Genomic DNA, 25,809 nt, shown 5'->3' on the forward strand with positions numbered 1-25,809 from the left:
CAAATTAGATTTCTCTTTGCTTTGCTATTATGGTATTGCGTGCCTGAAAATAGCACGTCATTTGATCAATGATCTGATAATTTTGCCATTAGTGCGTAACCCTCAACTTTGGTTATTCATATTTATGGCTGAAAAAAATGTTTTCAGGACATTTTAAGGGCATGATTCCTGCCCTTTTAGTGCATTGCAGGACATACCCTTCTTCCTTCTCCACGGTAGAATCACAGATAATGATTTTATTACTGGTACCAATAAAATAAGCTTTTAAGAATTTTAATGCACATATATATTATCCAAATTGTATTAATACATTTCATTTTCTAGTATGATTTCAAAAATATGCATTGGCTATAAAAAATATTGTCATTGTCAAGATATATGGCCTTAAACTACACTTAAGTCATGTCTATATAAAACTGAAATGGTTATGCCTTTGATATTAAATCGTTGAGTATTTGACTGGGCTAAAAGTCATCAAAAGCCTAATACAATATTCAGTACATGGTACTTTTTCTTTCCTCCATTGATAACATCACATTGGACTGGAATGCAGAGAAAATCACTAACTTCTCTAAACCTCATTTTATTTACTTCAGAAACAAGGCAGGTGGATAGTCTCTAAGGCTCCTTTTAACTAATTCTAACACTTACGTTTCTATAGATATGTTGATGATGTTGCAACAAAATGAATATACATGATAATGCATATTGATTGTTTTTTGTTGTTGTTTTTGAGGTGGAGTTTCTCTCTTGTTGCCCAGGCTGAATGCAATGGTGCCATCTCGGCTCACTGCAACCTCTGCCACCCAGGTTCAAGTGATTCTCCTACCTCAGCCTCCCAAGTAGCTGAGATTACAGGTGTGCACCACCATGTCCGGCTAATTTTGTATTTTTAGTACAGACAGGGTTTCACCATGTTGGTCCGGCTGGTCTCAAACCCCTGACCTCAAGTGATCCACCCGCCTTAGCTCCCAAAGTGCTGGGATTACTGGCGTGAGCTACTGCGCCCAGCCCATATTGATATTTTTTGTGTGATGATTACTGACTCCAAACTAATAGGGGACAAGCGATGGTATGCTACAATAATGATAAGGAGACTCTTAAAATTGAAATTGTTTTATTTATTCTTGTTTATACTATTAAGAAGATATGAGAGATAGAAAAATATATATATTTTCTACCACAAAGTAGAATAAGCTCAATGGGATACCTAGGTCTTGAATAAAATGAATAGACTTCAGATTTTTCCCCAATAACATTGGTTACCTCAACATTCCTATGCTAGCTTAGGAATAAAAGACACTTTTTTCTTTTTTTTTTCTTGAGATGGAGTCTCACTCTGTTGCCCAGGCTGGAGTGCAGTGGTGTGATCTCGGCCCACTGCATCCTCCACCTCCCGGGTTCAAGGGATTCTCCTGCCTCAACCTCCCGAGTAACTGGGACTACAGGCACATGCCACCACACCTGGCAAATTTTTCATATTTTTAGTAGAGACAAAGTTTCACCGTGTTAGCCAGGATGGTCTCGATCTCCTGATCTCGTGATCCGCCCGCCTTGGCCTCCCAAAGTGCTGGGATTATAGGTGTGAGCCACCGCACCCGGCCTAAAGGACAGTTTTAACTGAGTGCAACAAGTATTTTCGATAAGAGATTTTTTTTCGTAATTTACCATTCTGCTGAACCAATTTTTAATCCAGCTGGAAGGTCTAAAATTCTAACATAATTCAGAAGCATTAAAAAAGAAGACTAAGGAAGAGAAAGCTACATTTTTATTTCAGCTTGTATTGCATTGTGCAGAAAGGAAAATAGTCTAGCTAATTTACTTTTCCTATGAAAAACCTTAGGAGGTCCAGAGGGCATCTTTTAAGCATTTTGTGCTCCACCATGCCATTTGGGTCAAAAGGATTTATTTAAAATATATTGGTTTGTTTATCTGATAACACATAACTCTGGAAAAACTAATCAATCTACTTTATTCACGGAAATATTAAAATGATTCAGCTGGATGGTTAATTTTGGTAGTCAGGGATTATAAACTCACTTCACAGGATTTTTAAACAGGTTTGACATTCCTTTCCCATAAGAAAGCCTGTATATATTTGACCTTTGGATTTCAGCCAACCCTGTCATTTATTTTCTGCAGCTTGGTAGAGAATTATGTTCCTAAGCCATTTTTGGCTCACCAGCCTTTTTTCTCCCTGGAGTCACTACTTAGTACTAGAGCACAAGGTCAGAATAAGGAAGTTGAGGGAAGACTGGAGTTCTTTCATTAAAATGAACTCAGGGGATAAAGATACATAAGTAATGGGAAACACCGCCCCCCGCCCCCGTCCTCCCCCCGCCCCCCACACATGTTGCAGAAAGAGGATATCATTTGACTGTTTGAATTGAATTATGTAGTGAAGTAAAGGGTAAATCCAGAGTCAGGACTTGCAGTCTCAAAGTTCAAAGCCACTTAATGAAAAACAGAGCTCTTCACCATCCTCAAAAAGCATTTTCTAAACAGCCAATTGCATGTGGTGCTGTAAAGGGAATTACATAGACCTAGCCTGTGACCTTTAGAAAGGCATTCAAAGTTTAGAAATAAAATACTTACGGTGTTGCCAAGTCACTACACAAGCCTTTTAGTAAATCTCTGTTTAGAAAACTCACTGCCAGGCACTATGGCTGATGCCTATAGTCCCAACACTTAGGGAGGCTGAGGTGGGAGGATCACTTCAGCCAAGGAATTTGAGGTTACAGTGAGCTATGATCACACCACTGCACTCCAGACAGTGTGATCATAGCTCACTGTAACCTCAAACTGTCTGAAAATAAATAAATACATGGAGAGAAAAATTATCATAGATGAAAATATTTAGAAAAGCCATCCTAGGCCGGTCACGGTGGCTCACGCCTGTAATCCCAGTACTTTGGGAGGCCAAGGCTGATGGATCACCTGAGGTCAGGAGTTCAAAACCAGCCTGGCCAACTGGCAAAACCCTGTCTCTACTAAAAATACAAAAATTAGTTGGGCGCGGTGGTGGCCGCCTGTAATCCCAGCTACTCGGTAGGCTAAGGCAGGAGAATAGCTTGAACCCGGGAGGCGGAGGTTGCAGTGAGTCGAGATCGCACCATTGCACTCTAGCCTGGGCGACAGAGCGAGACTCTATCTCAAAAAAAAATAAAATAAAATAAAATAAATAAATAAAAAGCCACCCTAATGAAAAATAATTGATGAGTTTTAGTACAAAACTCATCCTATTTTATGCAGTTAACTCACATAAAATTTTGGTAACATAAAGGGCACTTTTTTATTCTCCCGGGAGTGTTCTTTACTATAGGGTTGCATATACATTAAAATGGGTCACAGAAGTGAATACAGACAAGTACCAAATATAGTAGGCATTATGTGTATGTGTTTTATGATTCTATGAATATTCTATGAATATTCTGTAGAAAAGTTAAAAGCATTAGTTAGACTTTTCACTTTCTAGCCTCTCACTAGTGGTAATAAATAATGACAATAGTAATGATAAGACACATTTATTGATAATGTATTATGTACCAGACACTAAGCTTAGCACACTATATGGCAATTACTGAATTATCTCAATAAATTCTTATAACAATCTCATACCATAGATAATATCACCCTCATTTTCCTAGGTAGGAATCAGAGGCTTAGAGCCAAGATTTGAACCCTTGTCTGCAAGCCTGCAAAGCTGATGCTCCTAGCATCTACGTGTACTCCTCAAAACCTATCATAAGATTTTTATTTCATTTGGAAAAAAGAAAGTATTTATTGTCTTTTGAGACGTTTTTATTCATTCAATTTTGTATGTGGCTCTGGTTTGCAGGTAACTCGATTGTATTAGATTAGATATTTATCTGTAGTTACAAGCAAGTTATATTCAGCAAATGCCATAGATTCCAGAGGCAGTAAATCTTGCCATTTGTCATTTTTCCAGAATGCCTCAATTTACTTGATTCATCATGATCAGTCAATTATTTAGCAGTCTGTGCAAACAAGAGAATATATTTTAACTTTATTTTTCCTTTATGAGCTGGTAATTGGTAAAACGATGAGAATTTCCACATTTACCTTTGCAACTATAAGCAACTAGTAGTATATTTATTTTGTATATAGGCAATTACCTCTCTTTATAATTATAATTTATTGATGGGTGTGTGTGTGTCCCTGCTTGGAATAATGGACTGATGTGTAAATTCAGGGAAAACATCAGAAATGACTAATTAGAAAACATAAAGGAATACTACTCTTGTATTTCCAGTTTTCCACTTTATTTTAATATACCAAATGTAGTCAGCCTTAGCCATTGCCTTTATTATTCACTGGTTGGTTTTGTGCTTTTCTTACATTTAGTCCAACAACACACATAGTTTTCAAAGAGGTAAAACTAAATTTTATGGGAATTCAGCTTAAAGAATGGCAGGAAGGACTGGCCTTGATGACACATGACCATTTATCCTCATCATTTTAATGTGTTTCCTTTAATAGTCTCACTTCAGACAAAAACATATACTATCATCCTGCCTGTACTATGCAAATGGAAAAATATGGTACCTTCTAATGATCAGAAGTTAGAACGGGTCTTGGGAATAACCATTAGTCCTAATAAATAGTGTAGGATAGTCCGTTCAAAAATATTATTTAAAATTCATTTTTATTAAGATATGCATCTAGCATCTACTTTTTGAAAAGTTTTAAGCTCCACACCCGTTTTTAGTTAGAAACATTAGTTTATGCTTCTGAAGTTTCAGCTCCTGCTCTTTAAATAGCTTGGCTGTCTTTCCCCCCCCCCCCCTTTTTATTACATAGTACTTTCCCAGGGTAAATGATAAATAAAGCTGGAGGGTTGGTCATAAATTCCCTTCCTCTCTTTCCCCTCTATCCTACCTCAGGTTATTTTTATGCTAGGATCCGTGACGGCGTGCCAGGACTCCAGTCAGCATCACATGCAGTGGGGTGGGATTGAGGAATACTTGCAACCTGGGAGTCTTCCCTGCTTAAAGCTCTCACTTTAAACCTAAGCAAGGCCCTGGGATGGGAGCAAGAGCCTAAAACAAGAACTTGAGTGTGCAGCACCCTATCCTTGCTAAGGGACTCGTCATGACAAGTGATGAGAATTCTTGGCCTGGTTTTGAAGATACGTCATAGGGCTGATTGGAAAGAAAAATCATTAGTAACTTAAATCCTTTTCTCTTTCCATCTCTTATTCTTCCTCACATCTGTGAATGAGGATTCTGTTGAACATCTTAAATACTTTCAGGTTTAGCAAGAGATCTTCCAATAGCCATTTAACAAACAGCAAGAGGAAGTTCAGCCCTTGGCCAAAGAGATTAAAAAATTTAAACACACTTGGATGTATTGAATTTATTAACTTGGCCTCCAGAAAGGGAACATTGTAGTTGCACAGGCAGCAAGAAAATTAACTACTCAGTGCCGTAAAATACAGGAAGTTAATAGTACTTCAGATTGTGGAGACAGAGGTCTGGGAAGGATTGTTGGAACTGATAACATTTGGTTGGACCTAACGGTTGCATAAGGTTTCAATGGGCCAGAGAATAGGAGAATATTCATTCAAGGGAAACTGCAGGAATAAAGGTTTGGCTGAGTGAAAGTTTGTCTGTTTTCAGTGAATTTTAAATAGTCCAGTGTGTGTGTGTGTGTGTGTGTGTGTGTGTGTGTGTGTGTGTAAGGTTGTAGTGTGAGGAGATGAAAATAGAGAAGTAGTGTGAGTTGAAACCATAAGGGACCAGGAGAGACACATTAATGTGTCTGGATTGGGCTTTGCTGGTTTTCTAGAGTTGCTGGAAGTCCTTGGGCAGGCAAGTGACATAATCTACTCTGTGCTCTTAAAAGGCAACTGGTAATGGTGTAGACCACAGATTGAAGGGGCTGAAGCTGGAGGCAAGCAGATCAGATGGGAGCCCTTGCAATAGTCCAGGTGGGAGATTTTGATCACCTACAATAGGAGGAAATTGGAAGTCACTGGGGAGCTGGGACCAAATTTGGAAACTGATTCAGTGTGAGCTATGAAGATGAAAGAGACCTGAAAGATGACACGCTTGTGAACTGTGGTGCTTTCAGATTACCTAGAGACCACAGAAAGAGTTCAGTTTTGGATATCTAGTTTAAACTGCTGTAAGAGGCAGTGGAAAATGAATGTATGCGAACAAAAATGAGAATTGAGAGCTGAAAATAGAGATTGGGGGGTTCGCAGCAAGAAGTAATGACAAGAGCTAAGTCATCAGGTGACATTACCTACAGAAATATATCAAGAAGGAGAAAACTGCAGGAGAACTTTGAGAAATGTTCTCGTGGTGGTGGTTGGAGGAAGATGAATTTAAAAGAAAGAAAATAAGGACTGATTAGAGGCAGAGGAGATAAACCTCCACAGTATCACATCAAATGCAAGAGGGGAAGTCGATGTTTCAAGGACAAAGGTGAAAGAATAACTATTACTAATAATGGAAAGATCCTTGGGGAGTCTATGTGGACCAGGATAATACATTAGATTTAATCACATAGTGCTTTTAAGTCACAGAAAATTCCTTGGAATGGTTAATTTCTTTTCTTTTTACTCTATTTATTGACCTGAATAGTTTCTACCTCAACTCATCCAAACCTCAGAATATCCCAAAAGTCTAACTCTCTACCCTGTTCTGCTAAATACGCTCTTTTTCTTTCTTCTCTGAATTCCTGTGGTTGGTATTGTTAGTTCTCTTTTCACATGTGTATGTCTTATTTCCCCAACTGTGTTATATGATTTTCAGGGCAAATACTGTATTTTTTTTCAGTTTTATTTCTGCATGTATTTATTTACTTATTTATTAAATAATTTCAGCTTTTATTTTAGATTCATGGGGTACATGTGCAGGTTTGTTACATGGGTATATTGCATGATGCTAAGGTTTGGGGTATGACTGATCCCATCACCCAGGTGGGGACCATAGTGTCCAATAGGTAGTTGTTCAGCCCTTTTCTCCCTCCCTCCTTTTGGAGTCCCCAGTGTCTATTATTCTCATCTTTATGTCCGTGTGTACCCAATGTTTAGCTCCTACTTATACGTGATAACATGCAGTATTTGATTTTCTGTTCCTGCATTAATTCACTGAAGATAATGACCTCCAGCTGCATCCATGTTGCTGCAAAGGACATGTTTTTTATGGTTGCATAGTATTCCACGGTGAAGCACTGTATTTTAAACTCATTCATTTGTGCCTCACAGTCTAGCAAAGTGATTTGCAGAAAGAACATGCTCAAAACGTTTTTTTAAAAAGCTATGCTGTGAAATTTGGCAACATGTATTAAGTGTCATGAAACAGTTATTTCCTTTGACACATAATGCCTCTTTTGGGACTTTATTCTACGGCAATAATGTGAAATGTTAAAATGTCATATGCACAAACATACTTCACAGAGTTCTTTGAAAACAATTCAAATGTCCAGTATTGTAACAGTGGAATGTTCATGTGAATTGTATGTCATTCAATGGAATCATGCAACTTTTAAAAACTATGAAGACTATCAAATTAGAAATGTAATTATCATTTAAGAAGAAGCAGGGCATACAATTATTTGTGCATTATAGGTTTCAAATGTATAACATGCATATGAGAAATATTGAAAGGGAATAAATTAAAATTATATATTTTAAGACAGTAGTAGAATTGTAAGTAGTTTCTTTTCTTTTTAAAATAGCTATATTATGTTACTATTATTGTTACAAGTTGTTTTACACAAAAGTAATGTTTTGTTTCCTATGGAGGACCTAATATTGTGCAGTGAGCTTGGAAGATTACTTGGACCATTAGAAATTTCTACTAATGAGCCCTGACCTTGGGATCAATACCTCTGCAGTCTGGTTAGGATCCTTCTCTTGTTTCCACACAATCATCTTTAAATTTACATCGTCAGTTTAAATGGATCAAATAGATTAGATTAAGAGAATACTTAAAACACAGACCCTCCTGGAAGTGACTGAAAGGAGTCCTCTTTAAATATGCAAGTCATTACTAGGCTGTCAAGAACCATTAGTAGCCCGTAGTAGTGATGACCATAACCATTGATCAGTACCAGAAATTTGTTTCATCTCTTCATTTTGGACAAGGGGACCACCTTTTCCTTTAACTCTTGGCAGTTCGAAAGTTAAAAGAGAAAGAGAAAGAGAGGAAGAGGATAGTTAAGAAGGAAGGTGGGGAAGCAAAATGAGTGGGCTGTGACAAGAAAAGACCAAGGCAGAGAAGAAAGGTTTTTAACAGTAAGATAACTCTCTGATGTTCCCTTTCTTCACCATTTTTTTTTTTTATCTCTTCCCTGCTGCTTATTGGAGCCTTTCAAATAGAAGCACGGTGGTTTCAAAAGCTATGACTATTTTTGATCTTTCCTCTAATCTAGATTATGAGGTAGTCTTGGCCAGGAGATCTGTTCTCTTGATTTACATAGTACACTGTACCAAAAGTAGGAGGTTTATCAGCACAGGCAAAGACAAGTACAAAATAAGGGGTAAACAGAATACAGAGACTATAGGCAGGCACCCCAGTAGCCTTTTCCACGCTGCGGTCCCTAGCTCTGAGTTCGAAGAGGCTGGTGCAAATGAGTGAGTCCTATAGTTTTGCTACCTAGGCCTGTCTCAAAAATCCAGACAAGATATCCTCAGTTTCACCACTGTACAGATTGCACAGCTGCTGATAGAAGGTGCAGTACATCTGCTTGTCAGTCAGCTCAGGACAGGTGAGTTGCTGACTTTCCCTGTGGGCATGTGAAGAAGGCAGCTCATGCTTCTTGACATTATGGAGGCCCAGCAGTGAACTCTCATGTGTACATTAATGTGCATTTTACCTTTTTACCCATTCTAGGTAACCTATAAAGGACAGTGAAACTTAAAGAAATATCGAATATCAGTCCCAAGTAGCTGGGACTACAGGCACCTGCCACCACGCTCAGCTACTTTTTTTTTTTTTTTTTTTTTGTATTTTTAGTAGAGATGGGGTTTCACCATGTTATCCAGGATGGTCTCCATCTCCTGACCTTGTGATCCACCTGTCTTGGCCTCCCAAAGTGCTGAGATTACAGGCGTGCGCCTGGCCCAAGAGATGCTTATTTTTTATGACTGAAATCAAACACCTATTATATTGATTCAGGTTTTAAGACTGGATCTGAAAGAAACTGACCCAATTTTTTAATGGTATTATAACATGTAATATAACAAGGAAATATAAAATATGAAAAGGTGCAGCCTTCTTATATGCTTAGGTTGCTCATAAATTGAATAATGAGTTTCTAGAAAATGTAGTCATTATGCCTAGCCTTTCTCAGGGATATCATTAGCCCAGTTATTTATCTGCTCCACTGGTTTGCAAGGGAAAAGCAGCATCCCTGGGCCAGGCTGGGACTTTTTCCTGGTTCCAGGGGCCTGGCAGCCCTCTCAAGAAACATTCTCTTCCTGCCCTACCTCAAAAGGTCAAGTATTTTCATGGCACTTACTAGGGCTGGCAGAGTTATGCTCTTTCTACATCATTGAGCATCAATCTGAAGCCTCACAAGGAAAACTGTCTCCTATTTTTCTGGTCATAAAAGAGAAAATACAAGTTGTTTTCTCTATAAGGAATTAATTGTAGTTTTGTTTTTTTTTTTTTTCTCCACAGACTCTGTCTGTGGGGAGGAAGTGGGCCTTCACATAAATAAATTGGATCATTATTAAGGAAAGAGTGAGAAGGGATGTGGTGGAGATTCCTTGGAGAAGAGAGTGTAGAAGTGCTGTTAGGATACAGAAGGGCACATGGAGAGGAGAGATCCAGGGCCGTATCTCAGCCATATCATCTTTGCAGTCATTTGGTTGTTGCACTGCAAGGAGGCCATCTGGAAACAGCTGCACCATCAGAAGATGTTCTTTTCCTCCAGGTGTGCTTTAATAGCAGAACATGCTACTGCGACATTTCTAGTTCAACCAAGAACTTGTCAAGATGCAACCTTTGTGGGGAATCAAAAGTAGTATGTTCCTGATAAACTTTAGATTTGAGACATTGATGCCTCTGAATAAAAGAGAGAGAGAAAGACAGGGAGGGAAGAAGGAAGGGAAGGGAAAGGAAGGGAGAGAGGGAGAGAGGGAGAGAAACTAATAACTTAATTCTCTCCAGTGGATGAACAAAATTGCCACTTTGTGGAGACTAAAACCCTACATTTTTAATAAACAAATGAGCTACTTCACTTTGAATCATATTTAGAACAGGGATCTACGACATTTCCCTTCATAGTGATAACAAGGGGAAGAATACTTCTGAGTTAGGAAAGAAATGGAATGTTTGATCCTGTTTAAGTGTACAACAGGAAATTTAAATAATCTTGCCATGTTGGTTTAGGAAGTGCCTCTGAAATAGCCCCATCTTTATTTGAACCCCATTTTATAGTTGTCTGTTCAAAACCAGATGTAATTCCCACTCCTTGACTTTTCTGAGCATTTCCCCTCTTTAAAAATGTAAGCCCTTCTTACCTTCTCACTTAGAGTATCAATTCATGCTACCTCTACTTTTAACCCAGTATCGATCTAAAAGTTAAAAGCTCTTCACTAATTCCTTTTACCTCATCATATTTCAGTCTCGTGGATTTCTGTTTAGAATATCTCCATCACCTTTTTACATAAATTTATTTATAAACAGGGCGACTATATGCCGCATTTTTCATGAGACAATCTTGGTTTACACATACTATAATTGTTAACAGCCCCCCGCACCTTTAACTTGCTAAGCGTTGCAATTTGGAATATAAATGACATAGTAACTCTATTTATAAGTTAAGTATGCATGGAAATGAGCAAAATTTTGTACAGACTTTAAAAAATTCTTATAATTTTTTTTAAATTAAACTCCTGAAACACCTTTCTCATACTATTTTCCTGTCTATTCATAAGTGAAATATATACCTTGATAAAAGACCGAGTTTTCTGGCATCACTTCATATCCCTTAAACATTTAAAAATATTTCTAAATCTCAGCAATGGATTTAGGATCTAGTTAAACACTCTCGGAAGCTGTTTGGGTAGGAGGGTTTGTTTTTGTTGTATTTCCCCCCTTAGGAACTGGGCATTGGGACAGATAATCATTGAGTTGCAGCTGTTTGGGTCATATGCTCCTTTATAGTGCCACTCTGTTAATTTTGCATTATGCTGTTTCCTGGTACTTGAACTTTGCCAGACAAATATTTATGGAATGAGTGTTAATAGAAATTTAAATTGGGGATTGAAAAAAGAAGTTAGGATGGGCAAGTAAGTCAGAATCCAGATTTGTTTTATGTTGAATAGATTAATCACTCAGTTATTTTTAGCTAAGGAAATTGACCTTTTTTAAAAACCAGGTGAATAAATAATTTGAGACTCAGACATGACAATTCTATTTGCAAGACCTGTGAGCTTTTTATGGACAGTAATAGTGTCTTAAAGTCTTAAGTTACATCCATTTGTATATCAAATTATGAAAGGGAAATATTGATAAAATCCAGGATGATTATTTATCAAGCAAACACTGTGACGGATGTCAGTCTTCACAGCCATTTAAGAAAAATTATTATCAATCTTGTAATTTTTCTATGATAAAGACACTGGAAGCTCGAGAACAAAAACATTATAGTTGCCTATATGATGTTGCTTTACAAATAAGAAAATTTCTGTAAATACTCCTACCTTCTGTCAGTAATCTCTGTCCATCATTAGTTTAAGTGTTATATAATCCTTCAATTTTAAATTATAAAAATTATTGAACTAAAATTTTAGCAAAAATGAAATGGAATATGCCTCTTCTTTTCTGAACAACACTAAATATGTCTCTATTTATCTTTAAATATGAATTATAAAACCTACCGGAGAGAGTTGCTCTAAGGATTAAATGAGATTCTGTGTGTGGGGTGTGTGTGTGTGTGTGTGTGTGTGTGTGTGTGTGTGTGTTACCCAATAAATGGTGGTAGGCACTATATAAGTGGCATTTATTATAATCATCTTATTTCTTATTAAATTGGTAGTGTTCAAACTTGGTTTTATAGATACTTGTGAAGGCATTATTATTTTTGTTGTTATCATTATTATTATTTTTAGAGATAGGGTCTTGGTCTGTCACCCAGGCTGAAATGCAGTGATGTCATCACAGCTCCCTGCAGCATCAGACTCCTGAGCTCAAGTGACCCTCCTGCCTCAGCCTCCTGACTTGCTGGTACTAAAGGTGTGCACCACCATGCCCATCTAATTTTTTTTTTTTTTTTTTTTTTTTTTTTTTTTACCTTTTGTAGAGATGAGGTCTCTCTATGTAGCCCAGCTGGCCTTGAACTCCTGGCCTCAAGCAATCCTCCTACCATGGCCTCCCAAAGCACTGGGATTACAGGTGTGAACCACACTGCCCAGCTTGTGAAGGCATTAAATGTGAGAAAATTATGGTGTCCTTTTCCTTCAAAAATTATATATGGATTACCTACTGAGTTGAAGATATTGGGGTGGTTCCTTGGAATGAAAAAAAAAGGTGAATAAATTAGTTTTCTGATTCAAGAAGTTTAGCTGATGAACCCAGGGATACCTGGAAAACTCGTTTCTTATTATGCAAAACCACACAGCAGCCTTCCTAAAATTATTACTGATATAATCTTTTCTTAAGCTCATCCAGTGCAGTATAATATGGGTAAAAAAGGTCAAAGAAACTGACTTACTGCTAAAAATATGTGAACTTTGTGAATAATTGCTATGTCAATTCTAGTGAGAGTCATCATAGGCCTTTCCATTTGCTTAGAGATTCACCAGCATACCCTAAGGTGACTAATGAGTGACAGCAGAATTTCTTAGTTGAATCAGACAGTAGAGGTTTAATAAATGCTTGTGAATTGATTAAATGAGTGGAAAATACTTTACATACTAGTATCTCAGGTGATTTGTTACATGGATGGTGATTCGGCTTGGCTGTGTTCCCACCCAAATCTTATCTTGAATTGTAGTTCCCATAGTCCCCACGTGTCATGGGAGGGACTTAGTTGGGAGGTAATTGAATCATGGGGGTGGCTACCTCCATGCTGTTCTTGTGATAGTGAGTTCTCACAAGATCTGATGGTTTTATAAGGGGCTTTTCCCGCTTTTACTCGGCACTTCTCCTTTATGCCACCATGTGAAGAAGGATGTATTTGCGTCCCTTTCTGCCATGATTGTAAGTTTCCTAAGGCCTCCACAGCCCTGCAGAACTGTGAGTCAATTAAACCTCTTTTCTTTGTAAATTACCCAGTCTCGGGTATGTCTTTATTAGTAGCATGAGAACAGACTAATACACATGGTAAGGACCCACAGACCCCATGCGTTACTGAGAGCCTTCTGGTCTGTTTTTAGATCACTGTCTGCCTTAGCATGCAAATCTTGAGGTGTAGTTTCTTTTCTGAAAAATATAATCCCAGTTAGAAATGATATACATGGTTATACTGGTTATAAATGTCTTAATTTACTTGTGCAAACCATACACCAAGATTTCAGAAAAAACAATTACATTCCTTAACAGATGTTTTTCCATGAGATGTTAAAGTCATTATGTGAAAAGGAAAATATACAGCTGTTGGATTTGTACGACAGAAAGACTTTGCAAATAAAGATGTCTCATATCCCCTTTAATTTGTAGATGAGGAAATTGATTCATTGGCATCATAAGTAGATGTATGATCTTGAAAAATATACAGAGCCAAATCGAACAAAGGGTTTTTAGCTCCCAATTCAGGGAGTTTACAGCCTTTTCCCTGTGGCTTGCATGGCTCCTTCTCACACACAATCCCCCGCCTGCGTGGTTAGAGTGGGCAGTCCAGGGATCCAGGCTACTGGAGTGAAGGGATAAAAACTGTTGGTAACTCACAGCCAAATTGGCTAATTTGTTCTGAGTAGTGACTGATAGAGTGTTCTGAGGCCACAAGGAAAGAAGAGGTCAGCCACATTTTATTTTAATGCATTTCCATTAAAGAGTTCATAAATTGTTCTTCTGAGAAGACTCTTAAGAGATCAAGTTTAGGAAATATTGAAAATGGAGGAAAACCTCCCTTTTAAATAGGATCTCCTGTGTTACATGATCCATTTAACATCAAACCATTCTTCACTTGTCTTAACACTTTTCTTAATAACAATGAGACACACATCAAAGTGAATTCAAAACAATGTTAAGAGTTTTAAGATACCTAATATAGCTGAAAGCTATTTCCTTGTTATTTAATAAACCTCTGATTTTAGGCAAATCCCATTCTTCCTTATTTTTTGACATCAAATTGTAGTTTGACATTTATTTGTTTAGGGTTATCCACAACATGAAACACACACAACTCATCAAAAAAGTAAATTATATTTTCAGAAGTCCATCAGCTAATCCCAGGTAAACTGTACCAGTAACTAAGGGCAGTGGACATAATGGTTTGGAGAATAATGTCATGTTGGAGGACAAGGTTGACCCCTGTTCCCTGGCTAATATTTAATCTATATTTTAATGAAGACATACGATGTTTATTTTTGCATTAAAAAAAAAGAATAAGTGATGAAATTTTTCTGAAAGGGAAAAACAACGTATGTGTATTTACAAATGTAGTATGTGGCACTTACATTAAATAAAAAACACCTGCAACTATACAGGCTGTGAGAGACTTAGGTAATATGAAGATGATGGTGATGGTAATGATGATAATGATGACACGAGACAAATACCAATATTTATTGAGTCCCATCTCTTAAACTGTTGTGCCCTTGGCATTTGACCATCATTCTATTTCCATGTAACAGCTTTAAAAGGGAGGTGCTGTAATCCCTATTTAAGATGGAGAACCATCCACTTGTTCACATCAGCAATATTGTGTTCAGTTTTTAGTGCCACTTTTTAATAACGACATTGGCAAGCTCTCTCCACAGAAGGAGGAGCAAAATTGTGATATATCTAGAAGTCATATTATTTAAGAAATTGATAAGAAAGTGGAAGAATAATTAGGACTTGGGAGTTCATAATAACTTCTTTCAGCCACTAAAATGGTTGTCCTTGGGAAGAATTGTTTGCAGAGCTCTCCAAAGGCAGAATGATGGCTAATGGAGGAAAGTCAAATGAAGATTTCATGTTACTGTCATGCCTAACATAAGGAGGAGCTTTGTGACAGGCAGAACTGCTCATGTATAATATATGGGAGTATGAGATGTGCTGCTTAGTGAGGCATATACTCTTTCATTCACTTAATCATTTGTTCAGGAAACGTGTTTTGAACATCTCTGATAAAGAACACATGGTCTAGAGAGAAATTCAGTGCTACCAAAGCTGGATCAACCAGGTGACAAAGGAAGCTCCAAGAATTAATTGACTAGGAACTGCAAAAATCCATGCTTCAGAAAACCAGTGAGAAGACTAAAAACCCTGATGATATTAAGTGAGGCATAGTGGGTCACTTAGTCCTGTACCTCCAAGCATAGTGAAAGAAAGCAAAATTAAAGAGAGTCAGTGTTGAGCTGTGTGTGCTGCATTTAAAATGGTGTGACCTGCTGGAAGTTTCATGAACACTTGCTAAGTGTTCTGTTTAGGAAACTGGAAATTCTCATTGTGATCACAGGCATCTCATAAAACAATCCATCGCTTGGATTTCTCTCAGAGGTGAGATAAAGTCATTCCCACATTGCCTGTTAACAGAAATATGCCAGGAATTAAGGCTTTCTCTTTGTGTCTACCTAAATTACCTTCTCAGCTGGGTATTCCTGTCTTACTTTCCAAATCCTGTTTCCTGGGAGTTGAAAGCTTTCCAGTTGGTGTATTTATAGCAGTGGCAAATCCATAGAATCATTGTTCACATTCTAGTAACAGTAACATCTGCAGAAATTCTTTGCCCCAGATAGCAATTTTACCCTCAAACATTGTATTGAAAAGTTGAGGGAAAAAAAAGAACAACTTCCAGAGAATAACTTACCTAAGCGTTGCACACAGTAGGCACTTGATATAGCTGGTAGGCTTTCGTCTGATAGAGTCTTGTGTAACTTCTGGAGTCCTAAAGACTGAATTTCAAAGCATATATTTTCCTCATCAATTGCAGTTGGTAAATAAAAATAGTAGCACTATTTTGGGACTGAATTTTATAAAATATCTCTAGATTCTACTTAGACAGCAATGGTCTACATTTATAGGGGGCACTATACTCCATATGGTTGGAGGCAGTTTGTATAAGAGTTAAGTGTGTGATTTGAAGTCAGGTGATTCTGGCTTCATCACTTACTGGTCACATGGCTTTGGAAACGTTATAAAGTTTTTTTTTTCTTTTCTGTAAAATAGATATAAAAATAATACCTAAATCCTAGAATTGTAGGATCATTAGTTAATGTAGTACATTGAAGTGATTTAGTATGATCCTTGGTACATAGTAAATGTGAGTCAAAACTAACAGCTCTTGAATAGTGTTAAGTAGAACAATATCCTGGAATGAGGTTTTTAAAAGACAGATGCCCAGCCTCTTTCAGGAGAGGCTCTAATTAGGTAGTTTTGAGATGAGGCTCAGATAATCATATTTTGAACCATTTCTCTAGGAAATTCTGATGCACACCAGAATTTTAAAAATCACTGGATGATTATGACTTTTTGTTTTTACCACTCCCAAACTTAGCCCAGTTCCAGCAAGTTGACTTTGCCTGCTTAAGATGTAAAGAGAGAAAGAAAAATAATTAAGTGTTCCGTGTGATAGTTACTTGTTGCCGTGAATCCATATTTAGTGCCTTCTTTCAAATCAAAGCTTGCACTGATCTCTTGTTATACACTTCAGTGTTGCTCTCCAATCCTCTCAGCCCTGACCCACCAGGAAATCTGCACTGTTAGCGCATGCTGAATATCCACAGCAATGACCTCACAGAACTCTACATACTACATCGAGGAGTGAAGCCAAGGTCAGCATCGGGTTTTCAGTGTGATGAAAATAAAATGTAAATTTCAAAAATTGGGGACATAACACAAATTTACTGTTTTCTTTAAACATTTTAAACATTGCCATAATTTTCAGATAAGAATAAATTTTTTAAATAAGGGCAACTTAAGGTAATAGACTTACAGAGTTTGAGGAATTGTGTGTCCTAATTACAAATTGAGCTTGCTTCATTTTTAAATAGCTTTTATCTTTAAAAAAGCACAGTGCAGTATAACATTTTAAATAAATATTCCTATTTTTCTAGTTATATATTCTGTTCTTTAGTAGTTGACATACAGTCATGTTTTTAAAAGTATTTTCATTTTAAAGAAGACCAAGTGAGCCTATAATTAATCAATGTTTGTGTAGAGTTGTTGCAAGTTTTCTCTAATAAAACTTGCTTTAAGCTTTTTATTTTTATCAGTGCTTGCCTTGTCAGTGATTTGTTGACATGAGTCAGAATTTTTCTCCAGCTTAAACCAAAACAACTATTTTCCCTAATTCAGAAAAATATGATTCATAAAACCAATATGATTACATGATGTATGTAGCTTATTTTATTACCACTGCCTTGCATCAATCTGAGAAGTGATGGATACTGTCTGTCTCCAGTAATAAATAACAGAGAGGAGTTAGTCGAACAAGAGAATTGAGAAAACAGTATCTCTGCTTGAGTCAGGGAGAACTAACCTTGTCTCTGCCAAGGATACCTTCAAAGAAGCTGAACTATTCAGTAACATATTATGCAATCTTAATTCTAGAAGATGTATTTTTAATGCAACTAATCCTACTAAAACTGAATGCTATTAGTTTAACACAATTTTTGAGCACTTACTCCATATGAGTGAACAAAGTAGAAAAATTCCCCACCCTTCAGGAGTGTTATTTGAGTGGAGGGCTATTTATAAATAAATAAATAAGCCAGATGATGACATAAAGCATGGTAAGACGGGGAGAGGGACTTTCAGGGATGATGAATGCCCTGAGGTATGGTTGCTTTCCTTTATCCCTATGAGACTAAGATTACATGTTGGGCACTCTGAGATGCTGGGCCACCACTGGGTAATGTATTGAGATAAAACACAAATTGGGGGAGGGAGGTATTTTGGACAGCCAGGTTAGGGCCCTGATATAAATCAAGATTTGCATTAGGAAATAAGCTCAGAGAAGATCTGAGAAAAAGCAGGAGTGATGAGGTTTGTATGAAAATACTATCAGGCAAAATCTGCAGGAGGGCAGTAGGCCCTGACCTAATACATTATTGTGTTGTGAAAAGTTGTTTTATGAAAACTCATGATCTCAGCTAAAGCTTTATCAGGCTTAAACAAAGAACACATGTTCCTAATTTTAATATTTATAATGAACCAAGTGGACTTTTTAATACCAAACTTATCTATCAATATTTAACCAAATTTTGTGTTCATATACAACATTCAAATTAATAGGAAAAAATCCTCCAGTAAGGTTTTTGAGTGTATTTAGGTCTTTTCCAGTAGAGAGAAAAAGTACTGCTTTTTGGAGGTAGTAAAAGTTATTCAAGTGGTGTTCCTTTCAATAAATTCCTTTTCAACATCCAAGTTGCAAGCCTACTCTTCAGTTTTCTTATGTCCTTGAAACACAAAGGACAGTTGAGTCCAGAATGATATCAGTGTGATTGGATCCAGGCTTATAAATCAAGTAAGTTTTTACTGATCATGATCAGAACCAATTGACACTTTCTTTTTCACCATGTATACTATGTCAATGAGGTACCCACAGAGGTTGTCTTGTCAACAGACATTCAGGTCCTTCTTGGGGAACAAAAGACTTTCATATCACGTTTTTTTGCATGTGATGCTTGTATGCAGAACCTATGGACTATTTTCTACGTAGAAGGTCTATAGTACACAACTTAAATTGGCCTGAGACCAGTGTAATTACTTAACTTGGTTGCATGCCCAGGTCCGTTTCATGACACATACCAGTGACAAATGTTCTCATTGCAAGAAGCTTTTGAGTATTTTCCCCCTTTTGTTTCTTAATACATTATCACCATGTGCCAAAGGCTATAAAGAACTTAGATAACATTTAGATAAATTTCTATCTCTGGGACAAGTTACTGGAAAATAAGTCTCCAAGATGATTGCACTTTAGCTACATGAAAAGACTTCAGATAAATATTCCTGAAGGTTTGATTTCAGACAAGACAGTGACATTAAAGAGCGCGTGATCCATTTTTATTTATTTTGACCAATTCTTCAAGCAGGGATCATGATTTGGTGTCACATTTTAAGTTACTTACCAACTTTAAAATTCACTGTTCTTTTTCCCTTTTTAAATGCTAGTTCAATACTAACCCAGTTGGATCTAGCAAATATAGATACAAAAGCAGTTGTAACAGGGATAGCCAACTGAAATTCCAAAAAAAAAAAATTCTTAGGAAAGAAAATGGTTATTTACCTTACTCACTCTAATCTAGTATCATTGAGGCACAACTTTGACTAACCTTCCATTTTTCTAGAAATTATTATGTTTTGCAATTCAGCATTAATAATAATAAAATGTTAACTGTATTACTGTATTGATAACCACCATACTGACGAACTAGAAAAGGGAAAACATATGATCATCTCAATAGATATTGAAAAGGCAATCAACTAAACCCAACATCTGTCCCTGATGTTAAGAACCCTCAGAAATATTAGGAATAGCGGGAAGTTCTTCAACCTAATAAAGGACATACATGAAAAAACTAAAATTAACATCATACTTAACAATGAAAGACTGAATGCTTTTCTCCTAATACTGGGAATAAAGCAAGGATGTCTTGGCTCTCACCACTTTTATTCAACATTGTACTGGAGGTGCTAGCCAGTGCAATAAAGCAAGAAAAAAAATTACATCCAGATTGGAAAGACAGAAATGAACCTCTGTATTTGTAGACAACATGATTATTTATATAAAAATCTGATAAAAATCTGTAAAACCACTAAAACTAGTAAGGGAGTTTAACAAGTTTGCAGGGTACAAGATTAATATGCAGAAATTAATTGTATTTCTAAATACTAGAAACAAATGCAAACTGATATTAGAAAAACAATACCATTTACAATGTCATCAAAAATATAAAATACTTAGGGATAAATCTGACCAAAAGATGGGCAAGACTTGTACACTGAAAATTAAAAACATTCCTGAGAGTAATTAAAGAAAACCTAAATAAATAGAGAGATATGCCTTTCACAGGTCAGAAAACATCGTATTTTTAAGATAATAATTCTTCCCAAATTGATCTAGAGATTCAACATAATTCCAGTGAAAATCCCAATAAGCATTTTTTTTTTTTGGTGTAAATTTTTCAAGCTTTTTCTAAAGTTCATGTATAAATACAGAGGACCTAAAATAGCTAAAATACCACTGGAAAAAAAGAACAAAAGGATAACACTACTTGATTTCAAGATTTATTTTATTGTTTCAGGTACCAAGCTAGTGTGGTAGTGGCATAAAAATAGAAATAAGTGATTAGAATGGAATAAACTATGGTAATAGATCCACACACATATGAATAAACTGGTTTTGGATTTTGTTGTTGTTGTTGTTATTCTAACAAAAATACAAGGCAATTCTGTGCAGAACAAATGCTTCCAGAAATATTGTATATTCAGCAAATAAAAAATGAATTTTGATCTATTACTTCACACTATATGCACAAATTCCAAATGTATCTGAAACCTAATAAAAAACCTAAATTATATTTTTTTCAAAAAACGGTGAAGAAAGTCTTTGAGAACTTAGGTTAGGCAAAGGTTTCTTAGATTCTTTATCCAAAACATTATCTATTTTTTAAAATTGATAACATTTAAACCTTTTACTCTGAAATATGTTGTTCAGTGAAGGAAAAGACAGGCTAGACTGAAAGAAAATATTGGCAAATAGTATATCTAACAAAATATTTATATCAGAATATTTAATTAATGCTCAAAATTTAACAATTAAGAAAACATCCCAAAAAATTGATCAAATATTTGAGCAGATATTTCACTAAAGAAAATATATGTTAACAAATAAGCACATGGAAATATGCTCAACATCATTTAGTCACTAGGGAAATGTAAATTAACCCCAATGAAATAGTAATGCACACTGAATAGAGTAGCTACAATTAAAAATTGACCATATCCGGGTATTGTGACTCACGCCTGTAATCCCAACATTTTGGGAGGCCGAGGTGGGAGGTTCGCTTGAACCCAGCAGTTCAAGACCAGTCTGGGCAATATAGGAAGAACCTGTCTCATTAAAAAAAATTGACCATACCAAATATTTATAAATACATGGAGGAACCCAAACTCAACTACACTGCTGGTTGGAATGTAAAATGGTACGACTACCTTAGGAGACAGTTTTTTTTTAAAGTTAAACATACACTTACCATATAATCCAGCCATTCTACACCTTGGCATCTACCCAACAGAAAAGAAAGCATATAGCTATACAAAGACTTGTACAACTCAAAACAACCTAGATATCTATTAGCAAGTGAATAGGTAATCAAATTGTACCATTTCCATACACAACAATACTACTCAGCAGTAAAAAGGAATGAACTATTTATATATCACACAACATGGATGACTCTTAAAATAATTAGGCTGAGTGAAAGCCTGACTCTCCTCCTTCCACTCCCTAAAGTACATAATGGATTATTCTATTTGTGTAAAATTATTGGAGATTCATACTAATCCACAGTGACAATAAGATTATTGATTACTTGGAGAGGGAATAGGTAGAGAAGAGAACTTTGGGGGGTAATGGATACGTTTATTATCTTGATTATGGCAAAGGTACATATATATGTGTGTGTGTGTGTGTGTATACGTAGTATATGCAGCATATATATACATATATTTTATACACATATACATACATATGTGTGTATGTATTTCAAAACCCATTAGATTTATCGCATTGAACACTTTATGTTCAGTTTATTATATGTCAGTGATATATAAAAAACTGGAACAATCAATCTCTAGAACATGGGAGTAACTGTGAAAAGAATATACAATTTAAAACTAATCTATAGTTTTCTACAGTTGATAAAGTTTGGCATTATATCTGGCACACCATGGTTCCAAATCTAAAAGTAGGAGCTTCTGCTTCTATTTATGTGATTAACTTGGTATGCAATCTTATCTTGTATTTTCCAATGTGTGTGATCCATTGGTTTAGAATCAAAAGTCCATCCTTATAGAAACTTATGAAATATACAGGATATATAGAAAAATTTGCTTCCCTATACATATTTATACCTATATATCTTATTTATATTTATACTTGTACTTATCTAAAACCCTTTATACTTTTATAATTTGTGGAGAAAATGCCCTTCAGAGTCAAATACTGAATATAAAAACAGAATTTGATTAAAATGTTACAGGATGAAGTTTCCTGGACCACTGTTAGCGGATGTGTGATGAGCAAAGTGACAGCATTAATATAACCTATGATGAAAATAGTACCCCTCACAGTTGCGCATCATGATGACCCTGGTAGTTTGTTTTACTGGAAAATAATCATGATCTATTGTAGCTTTCAACTTCATGAATAAACAAAGAAGGTGATTCAAAGTCCATTACTAGTAGGGCTTTCCTATGAGGTAAAGGTGGATAACAATAAGCTCAGCAAGTGTGCTTATTGAGGTGATGCTCCTGTAAATTTTGCAACAAGACAGAGATGACTTGCTTGTTTCAAATACAATGTAGTCAGCCTGAAGCTTGAGGGTAAATCCTAACCATGAATTTTTTGTCTAGCCTAGGGAGAAGATGGTGATTTAATAAATCAAAAGGAGTGAGAATGAGCTGTACCTCTTTGAGATGCAAGGGAGGAGTGAAGGGGAGTAGGTCAAGTCCCCAAACATTTGTTTCTTTTCACAAGTGCCTCTTTGTACTGGTTTATATTTGATGTAGAACTATTTTCTGAGTTTGTGGAGATGATAAGGACAACTTGCTTTTATTTTTGTTATCGATTCTAAAATGATATTTGTTGTAGAAACTGATAATGAACCAGTCTTGCAAACACAATATTCAAAACAAAGTCTATTTTTAATAGTTTAATTATGCAAGTAATCCATGTTCATTCCAGAAAAAAATAGAAGATAAAGAGAACAAAACAACAAAAAAATCATAGAAACTAAATCCTTATATAATTCCACTACTTGGGGATACAATTGTCAATACTTTATGGATGTCCTTCCAGATACATTCTTTGTATATACACACAAATATAAATAAACACACTTGTAAGATATATAAAGACATCAAATTTTAAATGTTCTTCTATAGTTTTTATTTCATTCAACATGTTACTAAACTTTTGAGTTCAGTAGATATACATCATACCACCATATTAATGCCTTCGATTTTCTTATATGAATGCATCAAAATTTTTTGACTAATCTGAAGGCTATTTTTAAAATTTATTTTTAATATTTTTTCTGAAGAAAAAATGATTTTTTTCTATACAATGATGCTAGAAGAAACTGATTTAAAAGTTACAGCTTTGAATGTTAAATGATGAAGGGTTTTGGAGTCATGCCTTTTGACCTACTAATTTTACAATTCTGTTGAACACCAAGTGTTTTTTAGTGGTCATCACGTGATATTTATGTGCATATTTTGGGCATCACTCTCCTAGTTCCCATTGACTGACGTGTTGGGGACCTCATTCATTTCTTTCAGTTCTTAAACCTATAGATTGATACTAATCTATTAATGTACTTAAAATGTAAAGGAACCCCAGGTGTTTAGACAATTAACCAATAAAAATTATTTCTCTCAGTTTCTAAACCTATAGATTGATACTATTAAATTTATCTAAAATGTAAAGGAACTCCAGGTATTTAGACAATTAAACCAATAAAAATTAGGTCAAAGAACATCAAACTTTTCTTTTAAGCTAATATAAAAATACCTAAGACCTTCTGCTGATTGTCACATAGCATAAGGGTATGTGAGTAAATGGTTGCTAAACTGCATTTTGGCACTAACATATGACCAGATCCATCCGTTGGGATCCCATGCCGTGGTCCCATGGCAGTGAGCTATTGTGGAAAATGTATTCTACTGAGTGGAGGGAGATGAAGGAAGTGATCACTAAGGTTTGTGAGCTTGAGGGGAGGTCTCTTAGCCCCTCCAGAGCTCAGATTGTTCATCTTCAAAACCATGGTGCTAAAGAATATAGCTCTAAATTTTTCTCCAGTGCAAATATTCTATGCTTCTGTGACAGAGAACTCTGAAGTCACATGGCCTGAGTCAGGGCAGCTGCTACAGACCCAAGTACTACAGATCCTTGGCTGCTTGGTGTACATCCCTGGCCACTGACCTCTTCTCACCCACTGTTCTTTCTCTCTTAATTGATTCTGTCCTGACCCAGGACTCAGATCTTAACTGTGTATCTGAACACCTTTGTCTTGCACTTTCTTTCCTCAATTCTCAATTATGACCTGTTTCTTGCTTGTGTTCTGGGCAGTTTTTCATGTCTCACTGGGTTAACCCAACTACTTGGGTTTCCCATAACACCGTAAATGTGCTGCCTGTGACCATGGCATCCAAGGCTCGTCGTAAGACTGGACTGGGTCTGCACCGACTCCATACATCTGGAAGAAAAGAAAAGCTTCAACACCTCATTACCTTGGACACAGTAATTACTTGGAAGATATTAGTACAGATACATGTATGACATGAATAAACTTGAAACCATTCTGCTAGGTGAAAGAAGCCAAACACAAAAGGTGACATATTGTATGATTACATTTCTATGAAATAATCAGAAATAAAAAGTAGGCTAGTGATTGCCGGGGGCTGAGGGGAAGGGAAAGCATGAGTGAATGGTTATTGGTACTGGGTTTATTTTGGGGCTGAATATAATGTTCTGGAATTAGAGAATGGTGATGGTTGCACAACCTTATGAATATACTAAAAACCACTGAATTATACACTTTTAATATGTTGGATTTTATTATATGTAAATTATATATCAATAAAAAATGGTTAGGATGGGAACGATGGCTTACGCCTGTAATCCCAGCACTTTGGGAGGCCGAGGCGGGCGGATCATGAGGTCAGGAGTTTGAGACCAGCCTGGCCAACATAGTGAAACCCTGTCTTTACTGAAAATACAAAAATTAGCTGGGCATGGTGGCACACACCTGTAGTCCCAGCTACTTGGGAGGCTGAGGCAGGAGAATCTCTTGAACCTGGGAGGCAGAAATTATGGTCAGCCAAGATTGCACCATTGCACTCCAGCCTGGGCAACAGAGCGAGACTCCGTCTCAAAAAAAAAAAAAAAAAAAAAGTAAAATATTCAGGAGATCATTCATTTACACAATATGACCTGCTTAGACATTTGAGAATATTTCAGTAACCAATTTTAGGGAGATAATAGAATCAGGTAGCTCCAGCCAAAAACACGTGTCTTTTTTATCTGTGCGCCTTCCAAAGCCTGAAGCCCTCTTTCCCTAGGGAAGAAGCTATGATGATTACTGTAGAGACAGTATCAACAGGGAGCTGCAGTAAATATCTACAAACTTTATTCCTGTGTTGAAAATGTAGCTCTTGTCTAAAATATTAGAAATACCTCTTGAATAAGAAGATAAATAAGGAATAAACAAAATTTACCTAAAGCACTGTCACCTTGGTATGTATCCCCTCAAAAGCTAAATGCAGTAAAAATGATGAAACATCAACAATAACAAAACAGGTTGGATTTCACTGGTGAAGCTTTTTTTTTCACTGCAAAATAATTGGTTCAACTAGTTATTTCACCATGTCTAAGCATTTTAGGTTGCGTGAATGCAATTTCAACATCTGCAGTTAACTATGGAGACCAACTGTCCACAGGACCCAGTCCTCCAAA

At 36.3% G+C, this 25,809-nt stretch overlaps 1 protein-coding gene and 1 pseudogene across 22 annotated transcripts in view; both read left to right on the plus strand.

The window, feature by feature from the left end:
* LOC134756798 (peptidyl-prolyl cis-trans isomerase NIMA-interacting 4-like) overlaps window positions 1-25,254 on the plus strand; it is a 73,938-nt pseudogene extending 48,684 nt beyond the window's left edge.
* The window catches only part of SLC8A1 (solute carrier family 8 member A1), a 414,612-nt gene that overhangs the window by 177,563 nt on the left and 211,240 nt on the right, over window positions 1-25,809 (plus strand). The window lies entirely within an intron of this gene.

This window comes from Gorilla gorilla, chromosome 12 (assembly GCF_029281585.2).
Source record: "Gorilla gorilla gorilla isolate KB3781 chromosome 12, NHGRI_mGorGor1-v2.1_pri, whole genome shotgun sequence".
NCBI lineage: Eukaryota > Metazoa > Chordata > Mammalia > Primates > Hominidae > Gorilla > Gorilla gorilla.